Consider the following 15,561-nt stretch of genomic DNA (forward strand, 5'->3'; position numbering starts at 1 on the left):
ATTTAGTTAGGGGCACTAACTTCTGTTCCTTAGATTGTCAAATAAAAAAAAAAAAGACAACAACCAACACAACAATAGCTGTCTGGTGTGAATGAATCAAAATTATTCCTATTTATTTTGTCAGATTGGCAAAAAATATATTTTTTGGTGTGCTGCTGAATTATAGTAATTTGTTTATGTGTGCCATGGGATTAAAAAGTTGAAAATTGCTGGTCAACAGTTATTATCCATAAGACATTTTGCTTTTACACTAGCTAAATAGGCAAGTTAAATAGGGATGAGGGAGGTCATAATTACTACCCTTGAATTTTGTATAGATTGTAACATACATTTCTGCAGTACCCAAGTCATTAAACTTATTTTTGGTTTACTACCTTGCTTGATTTCAGGGCCTTCCACTTGGCTCTGGCTACCATGATAGCTAAGGGAAACAAACCCGGGTCTCTTTGGACTGCAGGCTGACGCTCTAACCACTGAGCCAAACAGGCCAGGGCTATTTTAACATTTTTAAATACATTTATTTGTAAGATGCACAAAAGCTTTTGGCACATATTGCAAATTATGATGACTAAAGTATTCATTAGATTCAGCATTGCATTTTTTATCTGTAGTTCACAGTTACTGAACTTACTGTTTTTGTTGCCTGTTTTTTTTTTCATTCAGATATCATCAAATTTAATGGATGAAAGAGGACGTATTCAATAGAAGATTTTTTCTTTTCAAATTTTTCCTTTATTGATTTTATAGGAAGAGGGAGAGAGAGAGAGACATCAATGAGAAAGAACATCAATTAGCAACCTCCTGCATGCCCCCACTGGGGATCAGGCCCACAACCTGGGCATGTGCCCTGACCAGGAATAGAACCGGCGACCTCTGGATGCATGGGTCAATGCTCAACCACTGAGCCACACCACCAGGCCATAGAAGGTTTTTTCCAAAATTTGTTTGGAAACAGACGATGACATTTTTACAGTTCTGTTTTTAAGCGGAATCGCTCTGCTCTTGCGAAGAAGCACCACCCTTAAAGTATGTTTTGTTTTGCTGAGGGAGGGCGCCTGCAGGTGGCTCGGCAGTTTTCTCTTGTGATTTCTGCAGCACACCCGTGTCTTCTGACCAAATCGTCACAATTCGATATCTTATTCACCTGCATACCGGCATTGGCTAAAATGAAATAAAAGGTAAATAAAATGCTGCTTTTGGGAGCGAAGTATTCATTATTAAAAACTATATTGTCTCAGGGAAAATCCACTTACTCCTTATATATTTTATTATTCAAAGGTCACCACACACATAAGAGCTGATAGTCTTCAACTGCTCGACAAACATACCTAATATAGCAGATAGAAAGTTCACACACCCAGAACTTCATGAAATCTAATAAATGTCTCTATCATGTTCTAACAAGGTGCACAGTAACAGAAATAAAATAATTACCAATACATTTCAGAGACTACTTATTTAGCACCCTGTGTATGTGTGCTTCCCCGTCTGCCTGTGCAATGAACAGATTGCAATGAACAGAGCCAGGGCAGCGAGTGGAAGACCCATCCTGCCCACTCCTCACGTAACAAGCCATACAAAGGGGTAGAATCCTATACGAGCAGTGACTCTGGTCTTCTCATTTATGTGTATATGTAGTGTCTAAGGATTAATAGAAGACTGGTGGGGAAGTTCAATGTATGTGCTTAAAATAGCTCAAAGTTCTTTGTCAGGGGCCTGCTTCCCATGAAATGTGGCTGGGAAGAAGGAAGCAAGTGATGTAATTGGCAGAATGTGTGAGTGTACATGAGTGTGTGAATGTGTGTGTGTAGGGGTGGCCATACTAAGGAGAACAACTCCCTTTATTTTATCCCCTGGCTTTTATTTAGGGGCAAAAGCAAACGGAGCCTCAGCCTCTCGGAGACTATAGTGTCAGTTTCTATACTTTTGCCTTCTCCCCTCCCCCGACTGAGAAAAAGGAGGCCTGAATTGACCAGAAGGACTTAAAGGGCGATTTCATCTCCACCCTGGCTGGTTTGACTTCGCTCTGCATGACCACTCCCATGTTAATCTTAATTTAGTCATCACCACTCTCAAGTGGCTGAACCCAGCACTTTCACTTTCAGCTCTGTTTTTATTGCCAAGACCAAAACAACTGAAGTAGGAAAGGGAGGGCCCAGGAGCAGAGTGAGGTGGTGTATACATCAGGCCAGATTTCGAGACTGTCCTACTCAGCAAGGCCAGTGCCCATGTAGACCTCACTATAGAAAGAGGCAGAATGAGTGTTACTTACTGCAAAGCCCTTTCTCACAATGATGGGGAAAGTCTTCTCATGGTTTTCCTCTTCTATAGGGGTTTTTATGGTGCTCAATATGTTTCCGCTGGCAATAGAATATTTGAAGGACAGAATTAGTGGCCACACTATGAAATATAGGACTGTGTCATATAGAACATACAGCAAGAGTCACAGATCAGAAAAGAGAAAGATGTATGAAGGTAGGATCCACAAAGACCATTTCAAGGTAAATCAGTACTATTTAAATATATGCAGAAGATAAATTTATATAAATAAATAAATAGATGCAGAAAAAAGAAATAGGGTTCTGCTGCCTTCACCATAGACCAAAGGTGTGCAACCAGAAGACAGGTTTGCAGCAAGGTGCCTAAGAATTTTTGGAATTGGCGTCTCATAGAATATTTTTTTTACCTCTTTACTGGATGAATTTGTTTTCATTGAGAATCTATTAAGTGCGACAAGCTATGCTAGGCACTTAAAATAGCTTAGTATATTTAATCCTCAAAAAAAAAAAAAAAACACTTTCAGAAATGTATTGCTATTGCCTCTTTATAGATAAGGAAAAAGGAGTTCAAGTTGTTAAGTTACTGCTGAATTGCAGGTCACTCAAGTGGGAAGTGACAGCCAATGATTGTACTTGAACCTTGTGGACCTCAGAGCACATTTTCTGGGCACCATGCTACCAATATCCCCATGGCTTTGTCACCCCTTAGAAGGCACTGCGTGTCCTTTCCATTCTTTCCCAGTTTTCTCCTTTCTTCAAACCGCACCCTCAAAGCTGTCCATGAAGCTATCGTATAACCTCAAATAGATGAAAGGGGTTGGATTTCCCCTCAAGGTGCAGGCCACTTGGCCTACCATCCGCCCAAAGTGGTCCCTTGGGCTGTTTAACTGGGGCAATAATGGCAAACATAGTAATACTCTAAGATGTTATGAGGACAGTAGGCAAACGCCCAGCCAAGATGGTAGGAAGTGGCCGAAACAAGCTTAAGTGAAAAGTTTAAAATAAAGTCATTTTAATTAAATTTATGGTGTTCACATTGTGTGGCTTATTTGCTTCTTAGAAGTTATCAAGGAAGATACTTTTAAAAACTGAAAAATATTGGCTGTAATTTTTTCGAATTTCTAAACTTGATGGTTATTCTTTTTAAATATCTCTTCCAGCTATGTGGCTTTATTTAACATCAAACGAGCTTTATATATTCATGATACCTTTGGTGTAACAGTGAATCATACTAAAATTCATAAATATGTGGACAATGGGGTATTGGGCAATAAGGGGATATTAACCCAAGGACAATTTGGTATTTGCAGGAAAAAAGAAGAAACCTTGTTAATCTTGTGTGTGTGTGTGTGTGTGTGTGTGTGTGCAGATAATTTTAAGGGTCCCAATATAACTTTTCTTTAGTTTCTATATAATACAAAAAATATTTATTCAATGATTTAAAAATAATTTGCATATATAAGTTAATTTTTAAAATATTTTTCTCTTTAACATTTCATCCTGTGACTAGTCTAGAGAGAATTACTCAAGACTTGTTCAAAATGTTGCTTAAATATAATTAAGGTCATTAAATCACTTGATTCTCAGAGCTGTCATCTAAAAAATTCATTGTGGTAAGTCCAAATCACAATAACCAGATGAGTGTTTACAGGTATCCAAGAGACAATGGATTTATGTTGATGTACATTAATGGGTAACACATACCTTGTAAAATAGGGCAGATTTCATGCTCACGTACAAATTGCATAGCTAAGATGTATACCTAGCATCTCCAGAATGAATTGAGGAGACAAAGGAATTCTGGGGTAGTAGTGGACAAAACACATTACACTTTTGTCATTTCATTTTACCTGGGTGTAATGGCCAGTCACAGCATTTGCTTGCGTATTTCCAAATCCATATTTGAAATCTTTAACTTCATCGTAAAGAGATTGGATTGCATGTGACCATAATTTAGGACTACTAGACATGAATAAATTTTCTCCACAGCCAGTGACTAAAAATTAGAAAAGACAATGAACCAATAGTTAAACCAGTAGTTGCAAAGAATGCTCATCGAAACTGTTAGAATAGTATATTTTTGTGTTAGTGATCAGAGTCACCTCCCAAATCTTTGACTGACCTCCTAGAGAAACCTAACTTTTATTTCTAAAGCTCAGCTCTGTGAATTGGAATCGCTCCCTCCTCTCACATATAAACAGCTCTTTTTAAAATATAAATAATGATTCATTTCCATGCTGATTATGCAGCTCAACACAGTCACAGTCATCATTTTGGCAAACTAGTGAACTGACTAATAACCAGCAAGTCTTTATTTTTGTTTATTTTTTATTTTTTTAATCTTCACCAGAGGATATTTTTCCACTGATTATTTTAGACAGACTGGGAGGAGGGGGCGGGGGAGAGAAAGAAGCATTGATGTAAGAGAGACACATCGATTGGTTGCCTCCGGAATGACCCCGACCAGCCAACCAGAGCCAGGGATCAAACCTGCAACCCAGGTAAGTCCATGCCCTTGACCGGGAATTGAACCTGAGACTCTTCAGTCCTCCGGCTGACACTCGAACTGTTAAGTCAAACCAGCCAGGACCAGCAAGTATTTATTACCTACTATGCCTTTATAGTACACATGCAGGGGATGTGATTTTGACCTTTTGCTCTTCAGCTAGAGAAATAAAAGGAGCACATGTGAAGCAGACTGCAAATAGATCAGACACACGATAGGACATCCTGTGGGAAAATGAAATCAAAGCCATGGATGCAATAGTGGTGATGAGGCCAACGAGATTATAGTGAAGATGTGTAAGACAGGTTGGCGCACAATGGGCTTGCAGAGGTAAGCGGACTGCAGACTTTGAAAGGGAGCTAGAGAGTTAATTCTTCGCTAACATAATTTACACTTATGTTCTGGAAAGTTATATTAAAAAAATATTATTTCACCAGGAATTTGTGGTCTGGTAATTTTTGCTACAATATATTAAGTGGGAGTTTTTTTTTAGATTTCAAGAATAAATTTGGCATGGGGATAAATAAGGATGATGAGTATCTAAATGCACTAAAGTTCAGAAAACAATTTCTATTTAAATATTTAAAACAATTTTTTGTTGTTGTTTTCCTCCCTCATAGCTTTTGCCTTGGACCAATAACTCAGACTCATTTTACATTTTTTTTTTTTTTGGCTTGGAGTAGCAGGAGTAATGCAATTTTAGGGCAAGAGTTTCAAAAGGGAAAACAAGAAAAGAAGCAAGGTATGTGTGTGGGGATAGGTCATGGAATTAAAACCAACAAACAAAATCTAGATCACTATTTTCATGAAGTTAAAACCAACAAACAAAATCCTTATCATTATTTTCAAGCTGCCATCGTTCACCACTTCAGTGCAGTTTAACTTCATTTTTGGTTTTTATTCAATGCACACTATTCATTGGGAAAGTCTGACTTACAGCTGATTTACTGTTCAGCTGAAGGACTGTGAGACATTATACACTTCTTCTCCCATTTTTCGGCCTTCCTTGCAACTTCATTATTCCATGTCCTGAAATAAAATACAAACATTTGGAAATGAAAATATGATGCTTGCCCTGGCCGGTTTGGCTCAGCAGTTAGAGCATCGGCCTGCGGTCCAGAGAGACCCAGGTTCGGTTCCCGCTAAGGGCACGTACCTTGGTTGCAGTTTGTCCCCGGCCCTCCTTGGGTCGTGTGGGTGGCGGCCACTCGATGTGTCCCTTTCACATTGATGTTTCTCTCTCTCTCTCCCTCCCACTCTATCTGAACAAAAATATCAAAAGAGTGTCCTCGAGTGAGGATAAAAAAAAAAAGAAAAAGAAAATATGATACTTTCATGAGCTAATCGTGATGTATACCACCACATTTTTAAAAAAAGGCCTATTTGATTAATTATTTTCTAGTATTTCTTATTTTTCCACTGTTCTACCAAAAGACACATTTCTTGATTTCCTAAATTACTTAATTACCGAGAAGTATCTTCGCATATGGGGTCACAAATAAAATATTCTAGGGAAAAAAATATAGCCATTCAGTTTCTCAGCAACAAAACCTTTCAAAACCAAGCATGTTCTTTTTTTTTGGTATGTGCCCGTAGCGGGAACCGAACCCAGGACTCTCTGGTCCGCAGGCTGGCTCTCCAACCGCTGAGCCAAACCAACCAGGGCCCAAACCATGTTCTTTTTGATGGATAATCACGGCTTGGGTTTATGGCTATTTAATTAAAAATGAGAACTTAGTACTGTATGTGCTGTTTTCCCCAAAATGTCTATGGCATTTGCCCAGTCTTCATATACATCAGTATACTGCCAGATGCTATAGCAAGCATTAGTAGGTTTTTGTTGAACTAAATTAAATATAACAGTGGAAAAGACACAATGTATGGAAAAATAAATGTCAACCATTATCTCACATGCAAAAATAAGAAAGATCTAGGAAAATCAATGCAACTAGGAATTTAGTATTATAATTCAGACAAGTTAAATCAAGATTACTCAACAATACTTCCTAGGGAAAAAAGAAAGTTGCAATCTCCCATGAGCTGTTGAGATGAGAGCAGACACCTTGCATCTTTGAGAGGGCAATGTCCATTAATTATCATGGTCAGGAGGTATTTGTCTTGGACAGCTGGCAGAACACACCTCCTCAAAAATGGAACTAAACATAAGGGTCAGTAGGAACATTCCCTCCTATTGCCCAGATTAAGCAACAGCTTTCAGAATCTCAGAAATGGAATGAACTAGAAAGATAATGGATTCTATTTCTTATTTACTATAGGAATTACCTCCAAAAATATGCACATTTTGCCTATAATTGATGTATATATTCAGTACCTCCTAAGACAGTTAATGGTAGCACTAATTGCTAAATAGATTTTTTTTTTAATCTTTTGAGGTATAGTATAATTTCCAAATACCTATGATTTGCTGATTCTAGCTCAGCTCTTTGAGAAAATTCAGAAAAAATTAATTCATTTGTCATACGATAACACTTTAAATACTTGAATTGGGAAGAGAAACAGTAACTAATTTTTAATGAACATCCCATATGTTAATGGCATTTGTTTATAATAGTATTTCTCTGCTCCTCACAAAGATGTTGCAAAGTTTGATTATCATTCCTATTAATAGCCAAGAAACCTGAGGCTCCTCCAGGTTAAGTACTTAGCCTAGAGTCCACGATCACATTCTCCTGGGATAGTATTTAGTCTAAATATCTCATACTTCCTCATCTTTTGGTGTCCAGGCTCCCCACCATGCTAATCAACACCTTCTGTCTGTGCTCCCTTTTAACTAATGTATTGCCTAAATCCATACACATTCTATAACCTATGATCTGACTGTAGCTGAAGAGTAGTGTCACTGTTGTAACTAGTTTATTAATGTTAATAATAGGAAGAAAGCATTGGGAAGGCCAGACATTATAAGCATGGTCATCTGGGCAGCTTTACTACGAAGCTACAGCTTCACACTCCACTGGTCCATTCCCTGCAAAACCACTGGGGGAAAGGGAAATGGATGCATGTGCAGTGAAGTTGGCGTGACGCAGGGAAGGTATGTGCCTGTGAGTCTCACCTGGGAAAAGATAATTGGCTAGAAAGGGTTGATTGGTTATGCTCCCAGTTATAATCCCCAGACAAAGAATTGTTTCTCTTGTTCCTCTTGCTTGTTTGCTCTTCTGCTCCTGCTCCCTTGCACTCTCTTGCTCCGTGACCCACACTCACCTTGCACTTGCCTGCCATGTGGCCTTCACAGCCGCATGTTCCATGGCCACGGGACCCTACACACTCTGGACTGCAGCTGGAGACACAAGCTAAGCTACCCAGATGCTGACTGGACTGTGCTTTGACATGGAGCAGAAACTGCACAGTGGCCTTAATTCTAGCTCTGCTGAAGAGAAGGTTGGACTTTTTCCATGGCAAGGTGGAAGCAAATAGGACTTTGGAAACCCAGGGGCTTAATTCTACGCAAATAAATACCACTCATTCTCTCGTGCGAGTCTCAGAAAATTCCTATTCTTGGGACATCACAAGAATTACATTTCCACCAGTCACAGGTGGGGACACACAGGGCACCCCACCAATAACAGACGGACTCTAATTTTTTAGACCTATACACCATATTTTACTATATAGTTTAATTTTCCAATTGCTGTTTAGCAATTGTTCCAGTAGTGTAATTTACACTGCCCGTTAATTATACCATCATCCTATACTGAGTGAGTCAATATGTTTTCAGTTCAAATGTAGTATGTTACATTTAACTACCAGCCAATATGGCAACTTTTCTAGTGAAGTAAAGAGATGAGAATCTTTTACATACATAGATCCTAGTTTAAAGTCCATTGTTAAATGGTTAGATGCTAACTAATAATGATCTGTCAATAAGACATGACTTACCATTTTAAGCATGTTCCTGGCACTGGGACTTACCAGTCTTCTAAGGTCATTATGCTTATTAATAATCTCCATTTGGATTGATGGTTGTTGGGTCAATAAAGAGAACACTGACATATATATATATATATATATTTTTTTTATCCTCACCCGAGGACATTTTTCCATTTTTTGTACAGATAGAGTGGGAGGGAGAGAGAGGAAGAGACAGAGAGAGAGAAACATGGACATGAAAGGGACACATCAAGTGGCTGCCACCGCATGACCAACCAGGGCCGGGGACAAACTGCAACCGAAGTACGTGCCCTTAGTGGGAACCGAACTCAGGTCTCTCCGGACCGCAGGCGGATGCTCTAACCGCTGAGCCAAACCGGCCAGGGCAACACTGACATATTTGACTTTAAAATGAAGCAAAAAGATAGTAAGGACAATGTTATAATATTGAGCATCAAGGTAACAAAACAATTGATTTATTTCAATATGGAAGTTAATAGAAAGGTTTAGTTTTGTGTTCTTTAACTTGAGCATCAAACTCACCAAGTGGGTTTGTTAACCTACAGATTGCTAGACTTCCCCCTGTCCCCCCGAATTTTTATTCAGGAAGATTAGGTGGGGCCAGGAAATTTGCATTTCTGACATGTTCTCAGGGACCATGCTTTGGGAATTAGTAGTCTAAATCACAGACTCCTTAAATCCTTCAACTAAACAAGCTACTCATGACAAGAGTAGATTCCTGTAAAGCAAGTAGCGCATTGATATTACATTCTGATACCCGCTATGCTTCTCATTTGATGCTCATTGCTGACCCACTGTCTTGTTGCTCAGTAGTGTTAATGAGTAAAAAGGTTACTGATTGCTGTAAAAATACACATTAGTGAGAAGACAGGTGCGTTATGTAATAAAGGAATAGTTCTTTTTCTCCCCATGCCAGGAGATCTGCAACCATTACCTATGTCCACATCACATTCACCATGAACTATGAGTCAGGTAGCCCTGTTAACAGAGCCTAAAGATGGATCTTATATGTAAAATCCTTACCACGCCTGCAGCCTGTTGTAGCAGTACCACAAAGCATATGCCTACCAGCGTCATTGTTTCTGAGGCAGACAAAAAAAATGAAGCATTTATGAATATATAAAAATAGTTTACTTTATGAAAAAAAGTGATGATACTTTTAAAAAATGTACTCTTATAGCTTTTTGTAGATTGGACTTTCTATAAGAATATATTTTCTCACTCTGGCCAGTGTGGCTCGGCCTGTGGACAAAATAGACCCGAGTTTGGTTTCCACTAAGGGCATGAACCTTGGTTGTATTTTGTCCCTGGCCCTGGTTGGGGTCGTGTGGGTGGCAACCAGTCGATGTGTCTCTCTCACATCGATGTTTCTCTCTCTCCCTCCCTCTCTCCCTCCTGCTCTATCTGAAGATAAATGCAAAAATGTCCTTGAGTGAGGATAAAAAATTTTTTTTTAAAAGAATACACTTTCTCAGTCAGATGGACAGTTTTTCTTAATAAAAATCAGTTTCATCCTTTACCCTCAAATGTAGGTTTTAGTCTTGTGTTACCCATTTCTAGATTGGAGCTTGGGAATATAGTAGCAACGTTTCTTAACACGTTAGAAAGACAAGAATTTGAGACCTAACCAAAGATGAAAAGTAAAACTTTGATCTTTAATAATTCATATCACTGATGAGCATCTCCAATTGCAAGGAAGTTAGTTTAAAATTCTGTTTTTAAAATTTGTTTCTCTTTTAAGACGCAACTGAAAAAAAGTGACAGGTGTTCAAGGTTATACACTAAAGTAATAATAGTAGATACCTCTAAACAGTGATGGATTTATAGTTATATTACAATTTTACTTTTAGCTCCTATAATTCTCTACTGTTATTATTATTGAACAATTGCCAAGTGTTACTTTTATAATAATTTTCTCTTTTATATTAAAACTTATTTTTTTGAAATACCTTTTGTTTTCATTAAATCTTACTCTAATTCTTTATTACCACCAACTATTAAAGTTGACTGGCACTGTCCCATGAGGACTCCTGTCTGAAAAGCTGACCGGCCTGCCTTCTTCACTTTGTGTACAATGTGTTTTCAGTATCCTTAGTGCCCTAGTGGCTTTGTACTGAATGCACTTTAGTTTATCTATACCCCTATTAAAAAGTGTTATGCTGCCCTGGCAGGTTTGGCTCAGGGGTTAGAGTGTCACCCCTAGAACAATAAGTTTTGGATTCAATTTCTGTTCAAGGGCATGTACCTTGGTGGTGGGTTCAATCATCAGGGCTGTGTGGGAGGCCACCAATCATTGTGTATCTCTCACATTGTTATTTCTTCCCCCTCCCCCACTCTATCTAAAAAAAAAAAAAATCAATGGAAAATTTTCCTAGGGTGAGGATTAAAAAAAAAAAATTGTTATACTAAAAAGAAAAATAATATTCCATGCATGAGACAACTTTTGGTTTATTTGGTGTGTTACCCCAAGACAACACTAGAAAAGTATCTTAAATAAATCCTAATAATTAATGCATTCCCATTTACTAATAGTAAAATTGAGAATAAAATTAAAGGCTATAAAAGATTTACTCCCACCACGAATAGCTCTTATCATCCCAAAATGCAGCAAATGTTTTACCTGAATTAAACAGATGGGAAAGAGAAGATGTTCTGACTTCCAAAAGGAGATGAGCATATTTTGATCTTCAGCCCAGAAGTATATATAAGAACACAAATCACTTCTCTTTCCTGTTTGGTTACTCAGAATTATGCAAAGTGGTACTAATACGCTATGGTAAAAACATCTTAAAAGATCTTATCACCTGCTTCAGTACGAAATCAGCCCATCATTTCATTCTAAAGAGAAACTAAATTGATAATTGCTGTTCCCCTATAATTAGGTTTAATAATGTTAGTAATGATGGATTAGGGAAGGGCTAAGCTTTACTACAAAGATCTGGAGAGTATAATACCATTTAGCTAGGTAGTGATTTGTGTATTTTTTCTCAGTAGCTTCCTTGGAATTGTTTACTAATTAGCTTTTGCTAAATTGCCTGTATGTGGTCTAAGGATTATATAATACATATTACATAATCCAATATTATGTTCATTATTAAAATTAATTATACAATCTACTATGAGATTTAATAAACATAGAAAACTAATTTTTACTGTATTTTCAAGATCAAATACCTCAATATCAATGTAAAGTGCTCAAACAATTTTTTAGAAACATAATATCATAACTTAGTGAAAAAATATCTCCCAAGTAGATCAAAAGGGGAAAAAAAAATGAGCCTTACATATGTAATACATTTGTTTTAATAACTGTCAATTTCTTATGCTTTCATTAAAACATAATTTTCTTCCTGATTGTGCTACTGTAGATTGGAACAGTAGCCAGGCAGTGTTTTAGGGTGTGGCTTGGGGGCCAGTCACCTTTGTTCATGGCCCGCTTCACCCCTCACTGAGAAAACTTGAGCAAGTGATATATCTTCTTTAAGGCTCACTTTCCTCATTTGTAAAACAGGTAATACTAACAACCATGAAATGTTGGGATTATTATTAAATAATTTAATCCATTTAAAACACTCAGTGTTCACCCTGGCCGGTTTGGCTCAGCGGTTAGAGTGTTGGTCTGAGGAGCAAAGAGTTAGAGTGTTGGTCTGAGGAGCAAAGAGTTGCCGGTTAGATTCCAGTCAAAGGCATGTGCCTCAGTGGGGGTTCAGTCCCTGGCCCTGGTTAGGGTTGTGTGGGAGTAAACCGGTCCATGTGTCTCTCTCACACTGATCTCTCTCTCTCTCACTCTCTCTCTCTCTCTCTCCCCCCACTCCCACTCTATCTGAGGATAAATGCAAAATTATCCTTGGGTGAGGATTTAAAATAAAAAAATAAATAAAATGAAACACTCAGTGCTTGCCGTATTGTAAGCACTTAATGATTGCTATCGTGATATTCATTATATTTATATAATTATATTTCACTAATTCTTAATGTGTTAGTAGCACTGGACAAAGCAAGACACTATGAAGTATACAATGAAGTGACTGTGGTAGCAACAGGGCAGCAGGAGATGTTCTTCCTTTTCATCCCCCTTTTAAATCAGTGCATTCGAGCTCTATACTTGGACAGAAACACCTTTGTGGGTATTTTGGCGCCCAGTACTTTACTCCCTCAGTTCTGCGAGGAATTTCACCCAGCAGTGCAGCTGGTAAGAGACAGACACACCTAGGTATCAGCTGTAAAAAATAATATAAATGAAGCCACTTCAAAGTGGAGTCAGAGCCGCCGTCCCAGAGGAACTGCCTCGCACGTCTTAGCCCTCAAAGCTTCAGAATGTTAAACTGGGTAAAATCACCTTTAGACTGTGTTAAAGGAGACTTGTACACCAAACGACTATTTGCAAAGCTAAGAGGAAAGACATAGACATTCTTCAGAATTAGCATTACTATGTTAGCTTATCTGCATCTATAGAAGTTCCTTCTTTCTAGTCATGTAATTATCCCTCTTCCCTTTCTCGTTAATACCCCTTGACTCCACATCCTACGTGGAACACTGTTTCGGTTCCTGCCTGCATCAGTGCTTCCCCAGTAGTTATTCGTTTTAATCTCAAATAAACATCTTGCCCTCACTTTGGCTTTTTCTTTTTAGGTTAATAGAGCTATGGAAACAGTGAAGCCGGGGGAACTGCCTACACCACTCTGGCCACTGTCAGGCAAACCTCTCAGTGGCCTTTTATGTCCAGGTAGGCACTGGAAAGTATTTGCGGAAGTCCAGCCTCGCTGAAGGGAGACTCCAGTGTAATGCTAGAGAAAAAATAAAGAGAGAAAGAGAAATAGGACTTTGGTCACAGTGAAGTAGGTAAGCAGCTTTCCTGGTGTCACCCTTCCCGCAGGATGTACATGGCTGATTTACCAAGCAAGGCCATCTCTCCCAGGGGCAAAGGGAAGCTGTGTGTGACAGCCTGCCTGCCACAGCTGGGCAACGTGTGCTGGAGAGACTCATGTCTCCCCACCAGCACCTGGAGTACTGAGGTGGGAGTTCTAGCCTGGGGGTCGAGAGGACACTGGGGAAGAGGCAGATGCGAATTCCAGAAGGTGTTAAAGGGAGTGCGCTCATCTGATAGTCTACCCATAAACCTCTGGGAGTGCCAACCCTGAAACTGTCCTTACCTGGTCCATGGGCACGCTCAGGGTATCAATTCCTAACTCTACACTTTCTTCCACTCTGCTGCCAGCCCCCTGTGCGTGTTCCCGTGTGAAAGAGTTCCCATCAACAGGGAGTAAACAGGCCACAGTCGGTGGGCAAAGGACAAGCGACACACTTGAGCTATAGCACCGCTTTCTGAAAAATAAAAGTTTCCGACAACCAGATGGGTAAATTGTAAGAACTACAGTAGACCCAAAAGATTAAAAATTCACCCACAATAGGAAATTTTTAAAAAATGGAGCAGATATGTTTTCACACAGACAGAAAAAGAAAAACACCTCAGGTAGTAACAGCACCATAGAAATAATAGTCTATCTGCTGAAGGCGATGAGTTAAGGATGTGTCTGCTACTTCAGATGCAAAAGCAGAAAAGCATAACTACAAGGACTGTTAAAAATCAAGGGAAAATAATACTAATGCTACCACCACCACCAATATGACCAATATGATGATAAAAGTAGTTTTCTTTTTTTGCATTGTATTCATGACATGAAATATAAAGAAAATAAATAATTATGTATATTCTAATTCTGTCCTTACCAGGGCTCTTGAGAATGAGGATTATAGGTGTGGAAAAGGAGGTAAAATGTTCACATAGATATGTTTAAATATTACTATAAAATTATAAAGTAGTTTTTAAGGAAAAAAATTATGATGATATGGCATCACAAAAATAAAATGATAATTCTCTAACAACCAAACTCAAAGGCATGGAATATTGTGATCTAACTGATTAAAAATTCAAAATAGTTGTTATGTAAAAACTCAGAGTTACCAGAAAACTCAGAAATAAGATATATGAATAAAATGAGTTCTTTGCCAACAAATTTAAAATAATAAACACACAAACAAATTATTTGGCTGAACAAATCAATGAATGACATAAAGAATGCAATAAAGAACATCTGTAGCAGGGCAGACCAGATAGAATAAAAGAATAAATGACTTGGAGGTTAGAAATTTTGAAATAACGTAGAAGAGAAAAAAAATAAAACACTAAGATTAAAAAGACTGAAGAAAGTCTACCAGAGCTATTGAATTCTAACAGAAAGATAAATCTTAGAATAACTGGGACTCTTGAAGGAGAAGAGGGAGATAGAGGCAGAATATATTTAAAGAAATAATAGCTGAGAATTTCCAAAACTTGGGGGAAGACTTGGACATACAAGTTCATGAAGCTAACAGAACACCCTATTATTTCAATGGAAAAGGACCTTCTCCCAGATACATTATAATGAAACTGTCAAAAATTAATGATAAAAAAAAGAATCTTAAAGGCAACCAGAGAGGGAAATAATTTAATTTGCAAAGGAATGTCCATTAGACTATAAGTATATTTCCCAGCAGAAACTCTACAGGCCAGCAGACTGGATTGACATTCAAAATGCTGAAAGATAAAAACTGCCAGCCAAGGCCCTGGCCAGTTTGGCTCAGTGGTTAGAGCGTCGGCCTGCGGTCCAGAGAGATCCGGGTTCGGTTCCCGCTAAGGGCACGTACTTCGGTTGCAGTTTGTCCCCGGCCCTGGTTGGTCGTGCGGGTGGCAGCCACTCGATGTGTCCCTTCACATCTATGTTTTTCTCTCTCTCCCTTCCTCTCTCTCCCTCCCACTCTATCTGTACAAAAAATGGAAAAATATCCTCGGGTGAGGATAAAAAAAACAAACAAAAAACAAAAAAA

At 38.5% G+C, this 15,561-nt stretch overlaps 1 pseudogene; it reads right to left on the bottom strand.

Moving 5' to 3' along the window:
* Nucleotides 1-1,021: 1,021 nt before the first annotated feature.
* LOC118621394 lies at nucleotides 1,022-13,856 on the bottom strand (annotated as a pseudogene).
* Between the last annotated feature and the right edge of the window lie 1,705 nt (nucleotides 13,857-15,561).

Source organism: Molossus molossus, unplaced genomic scaffold (genome assembly GCF_014108415.1).
Source record: "Molossus molossus isolate mMolMol1 unplaced genomic scaffold, mMolMol1.p scaffold_m16_p_8, whole genome shotgun sequence".
Classification (NCBI taxonomy): Eukaryota; Metazoa; Chordata; class Mammalia; order Chiroptera; family Molossidae; genus Molossus; species Molossus molossus.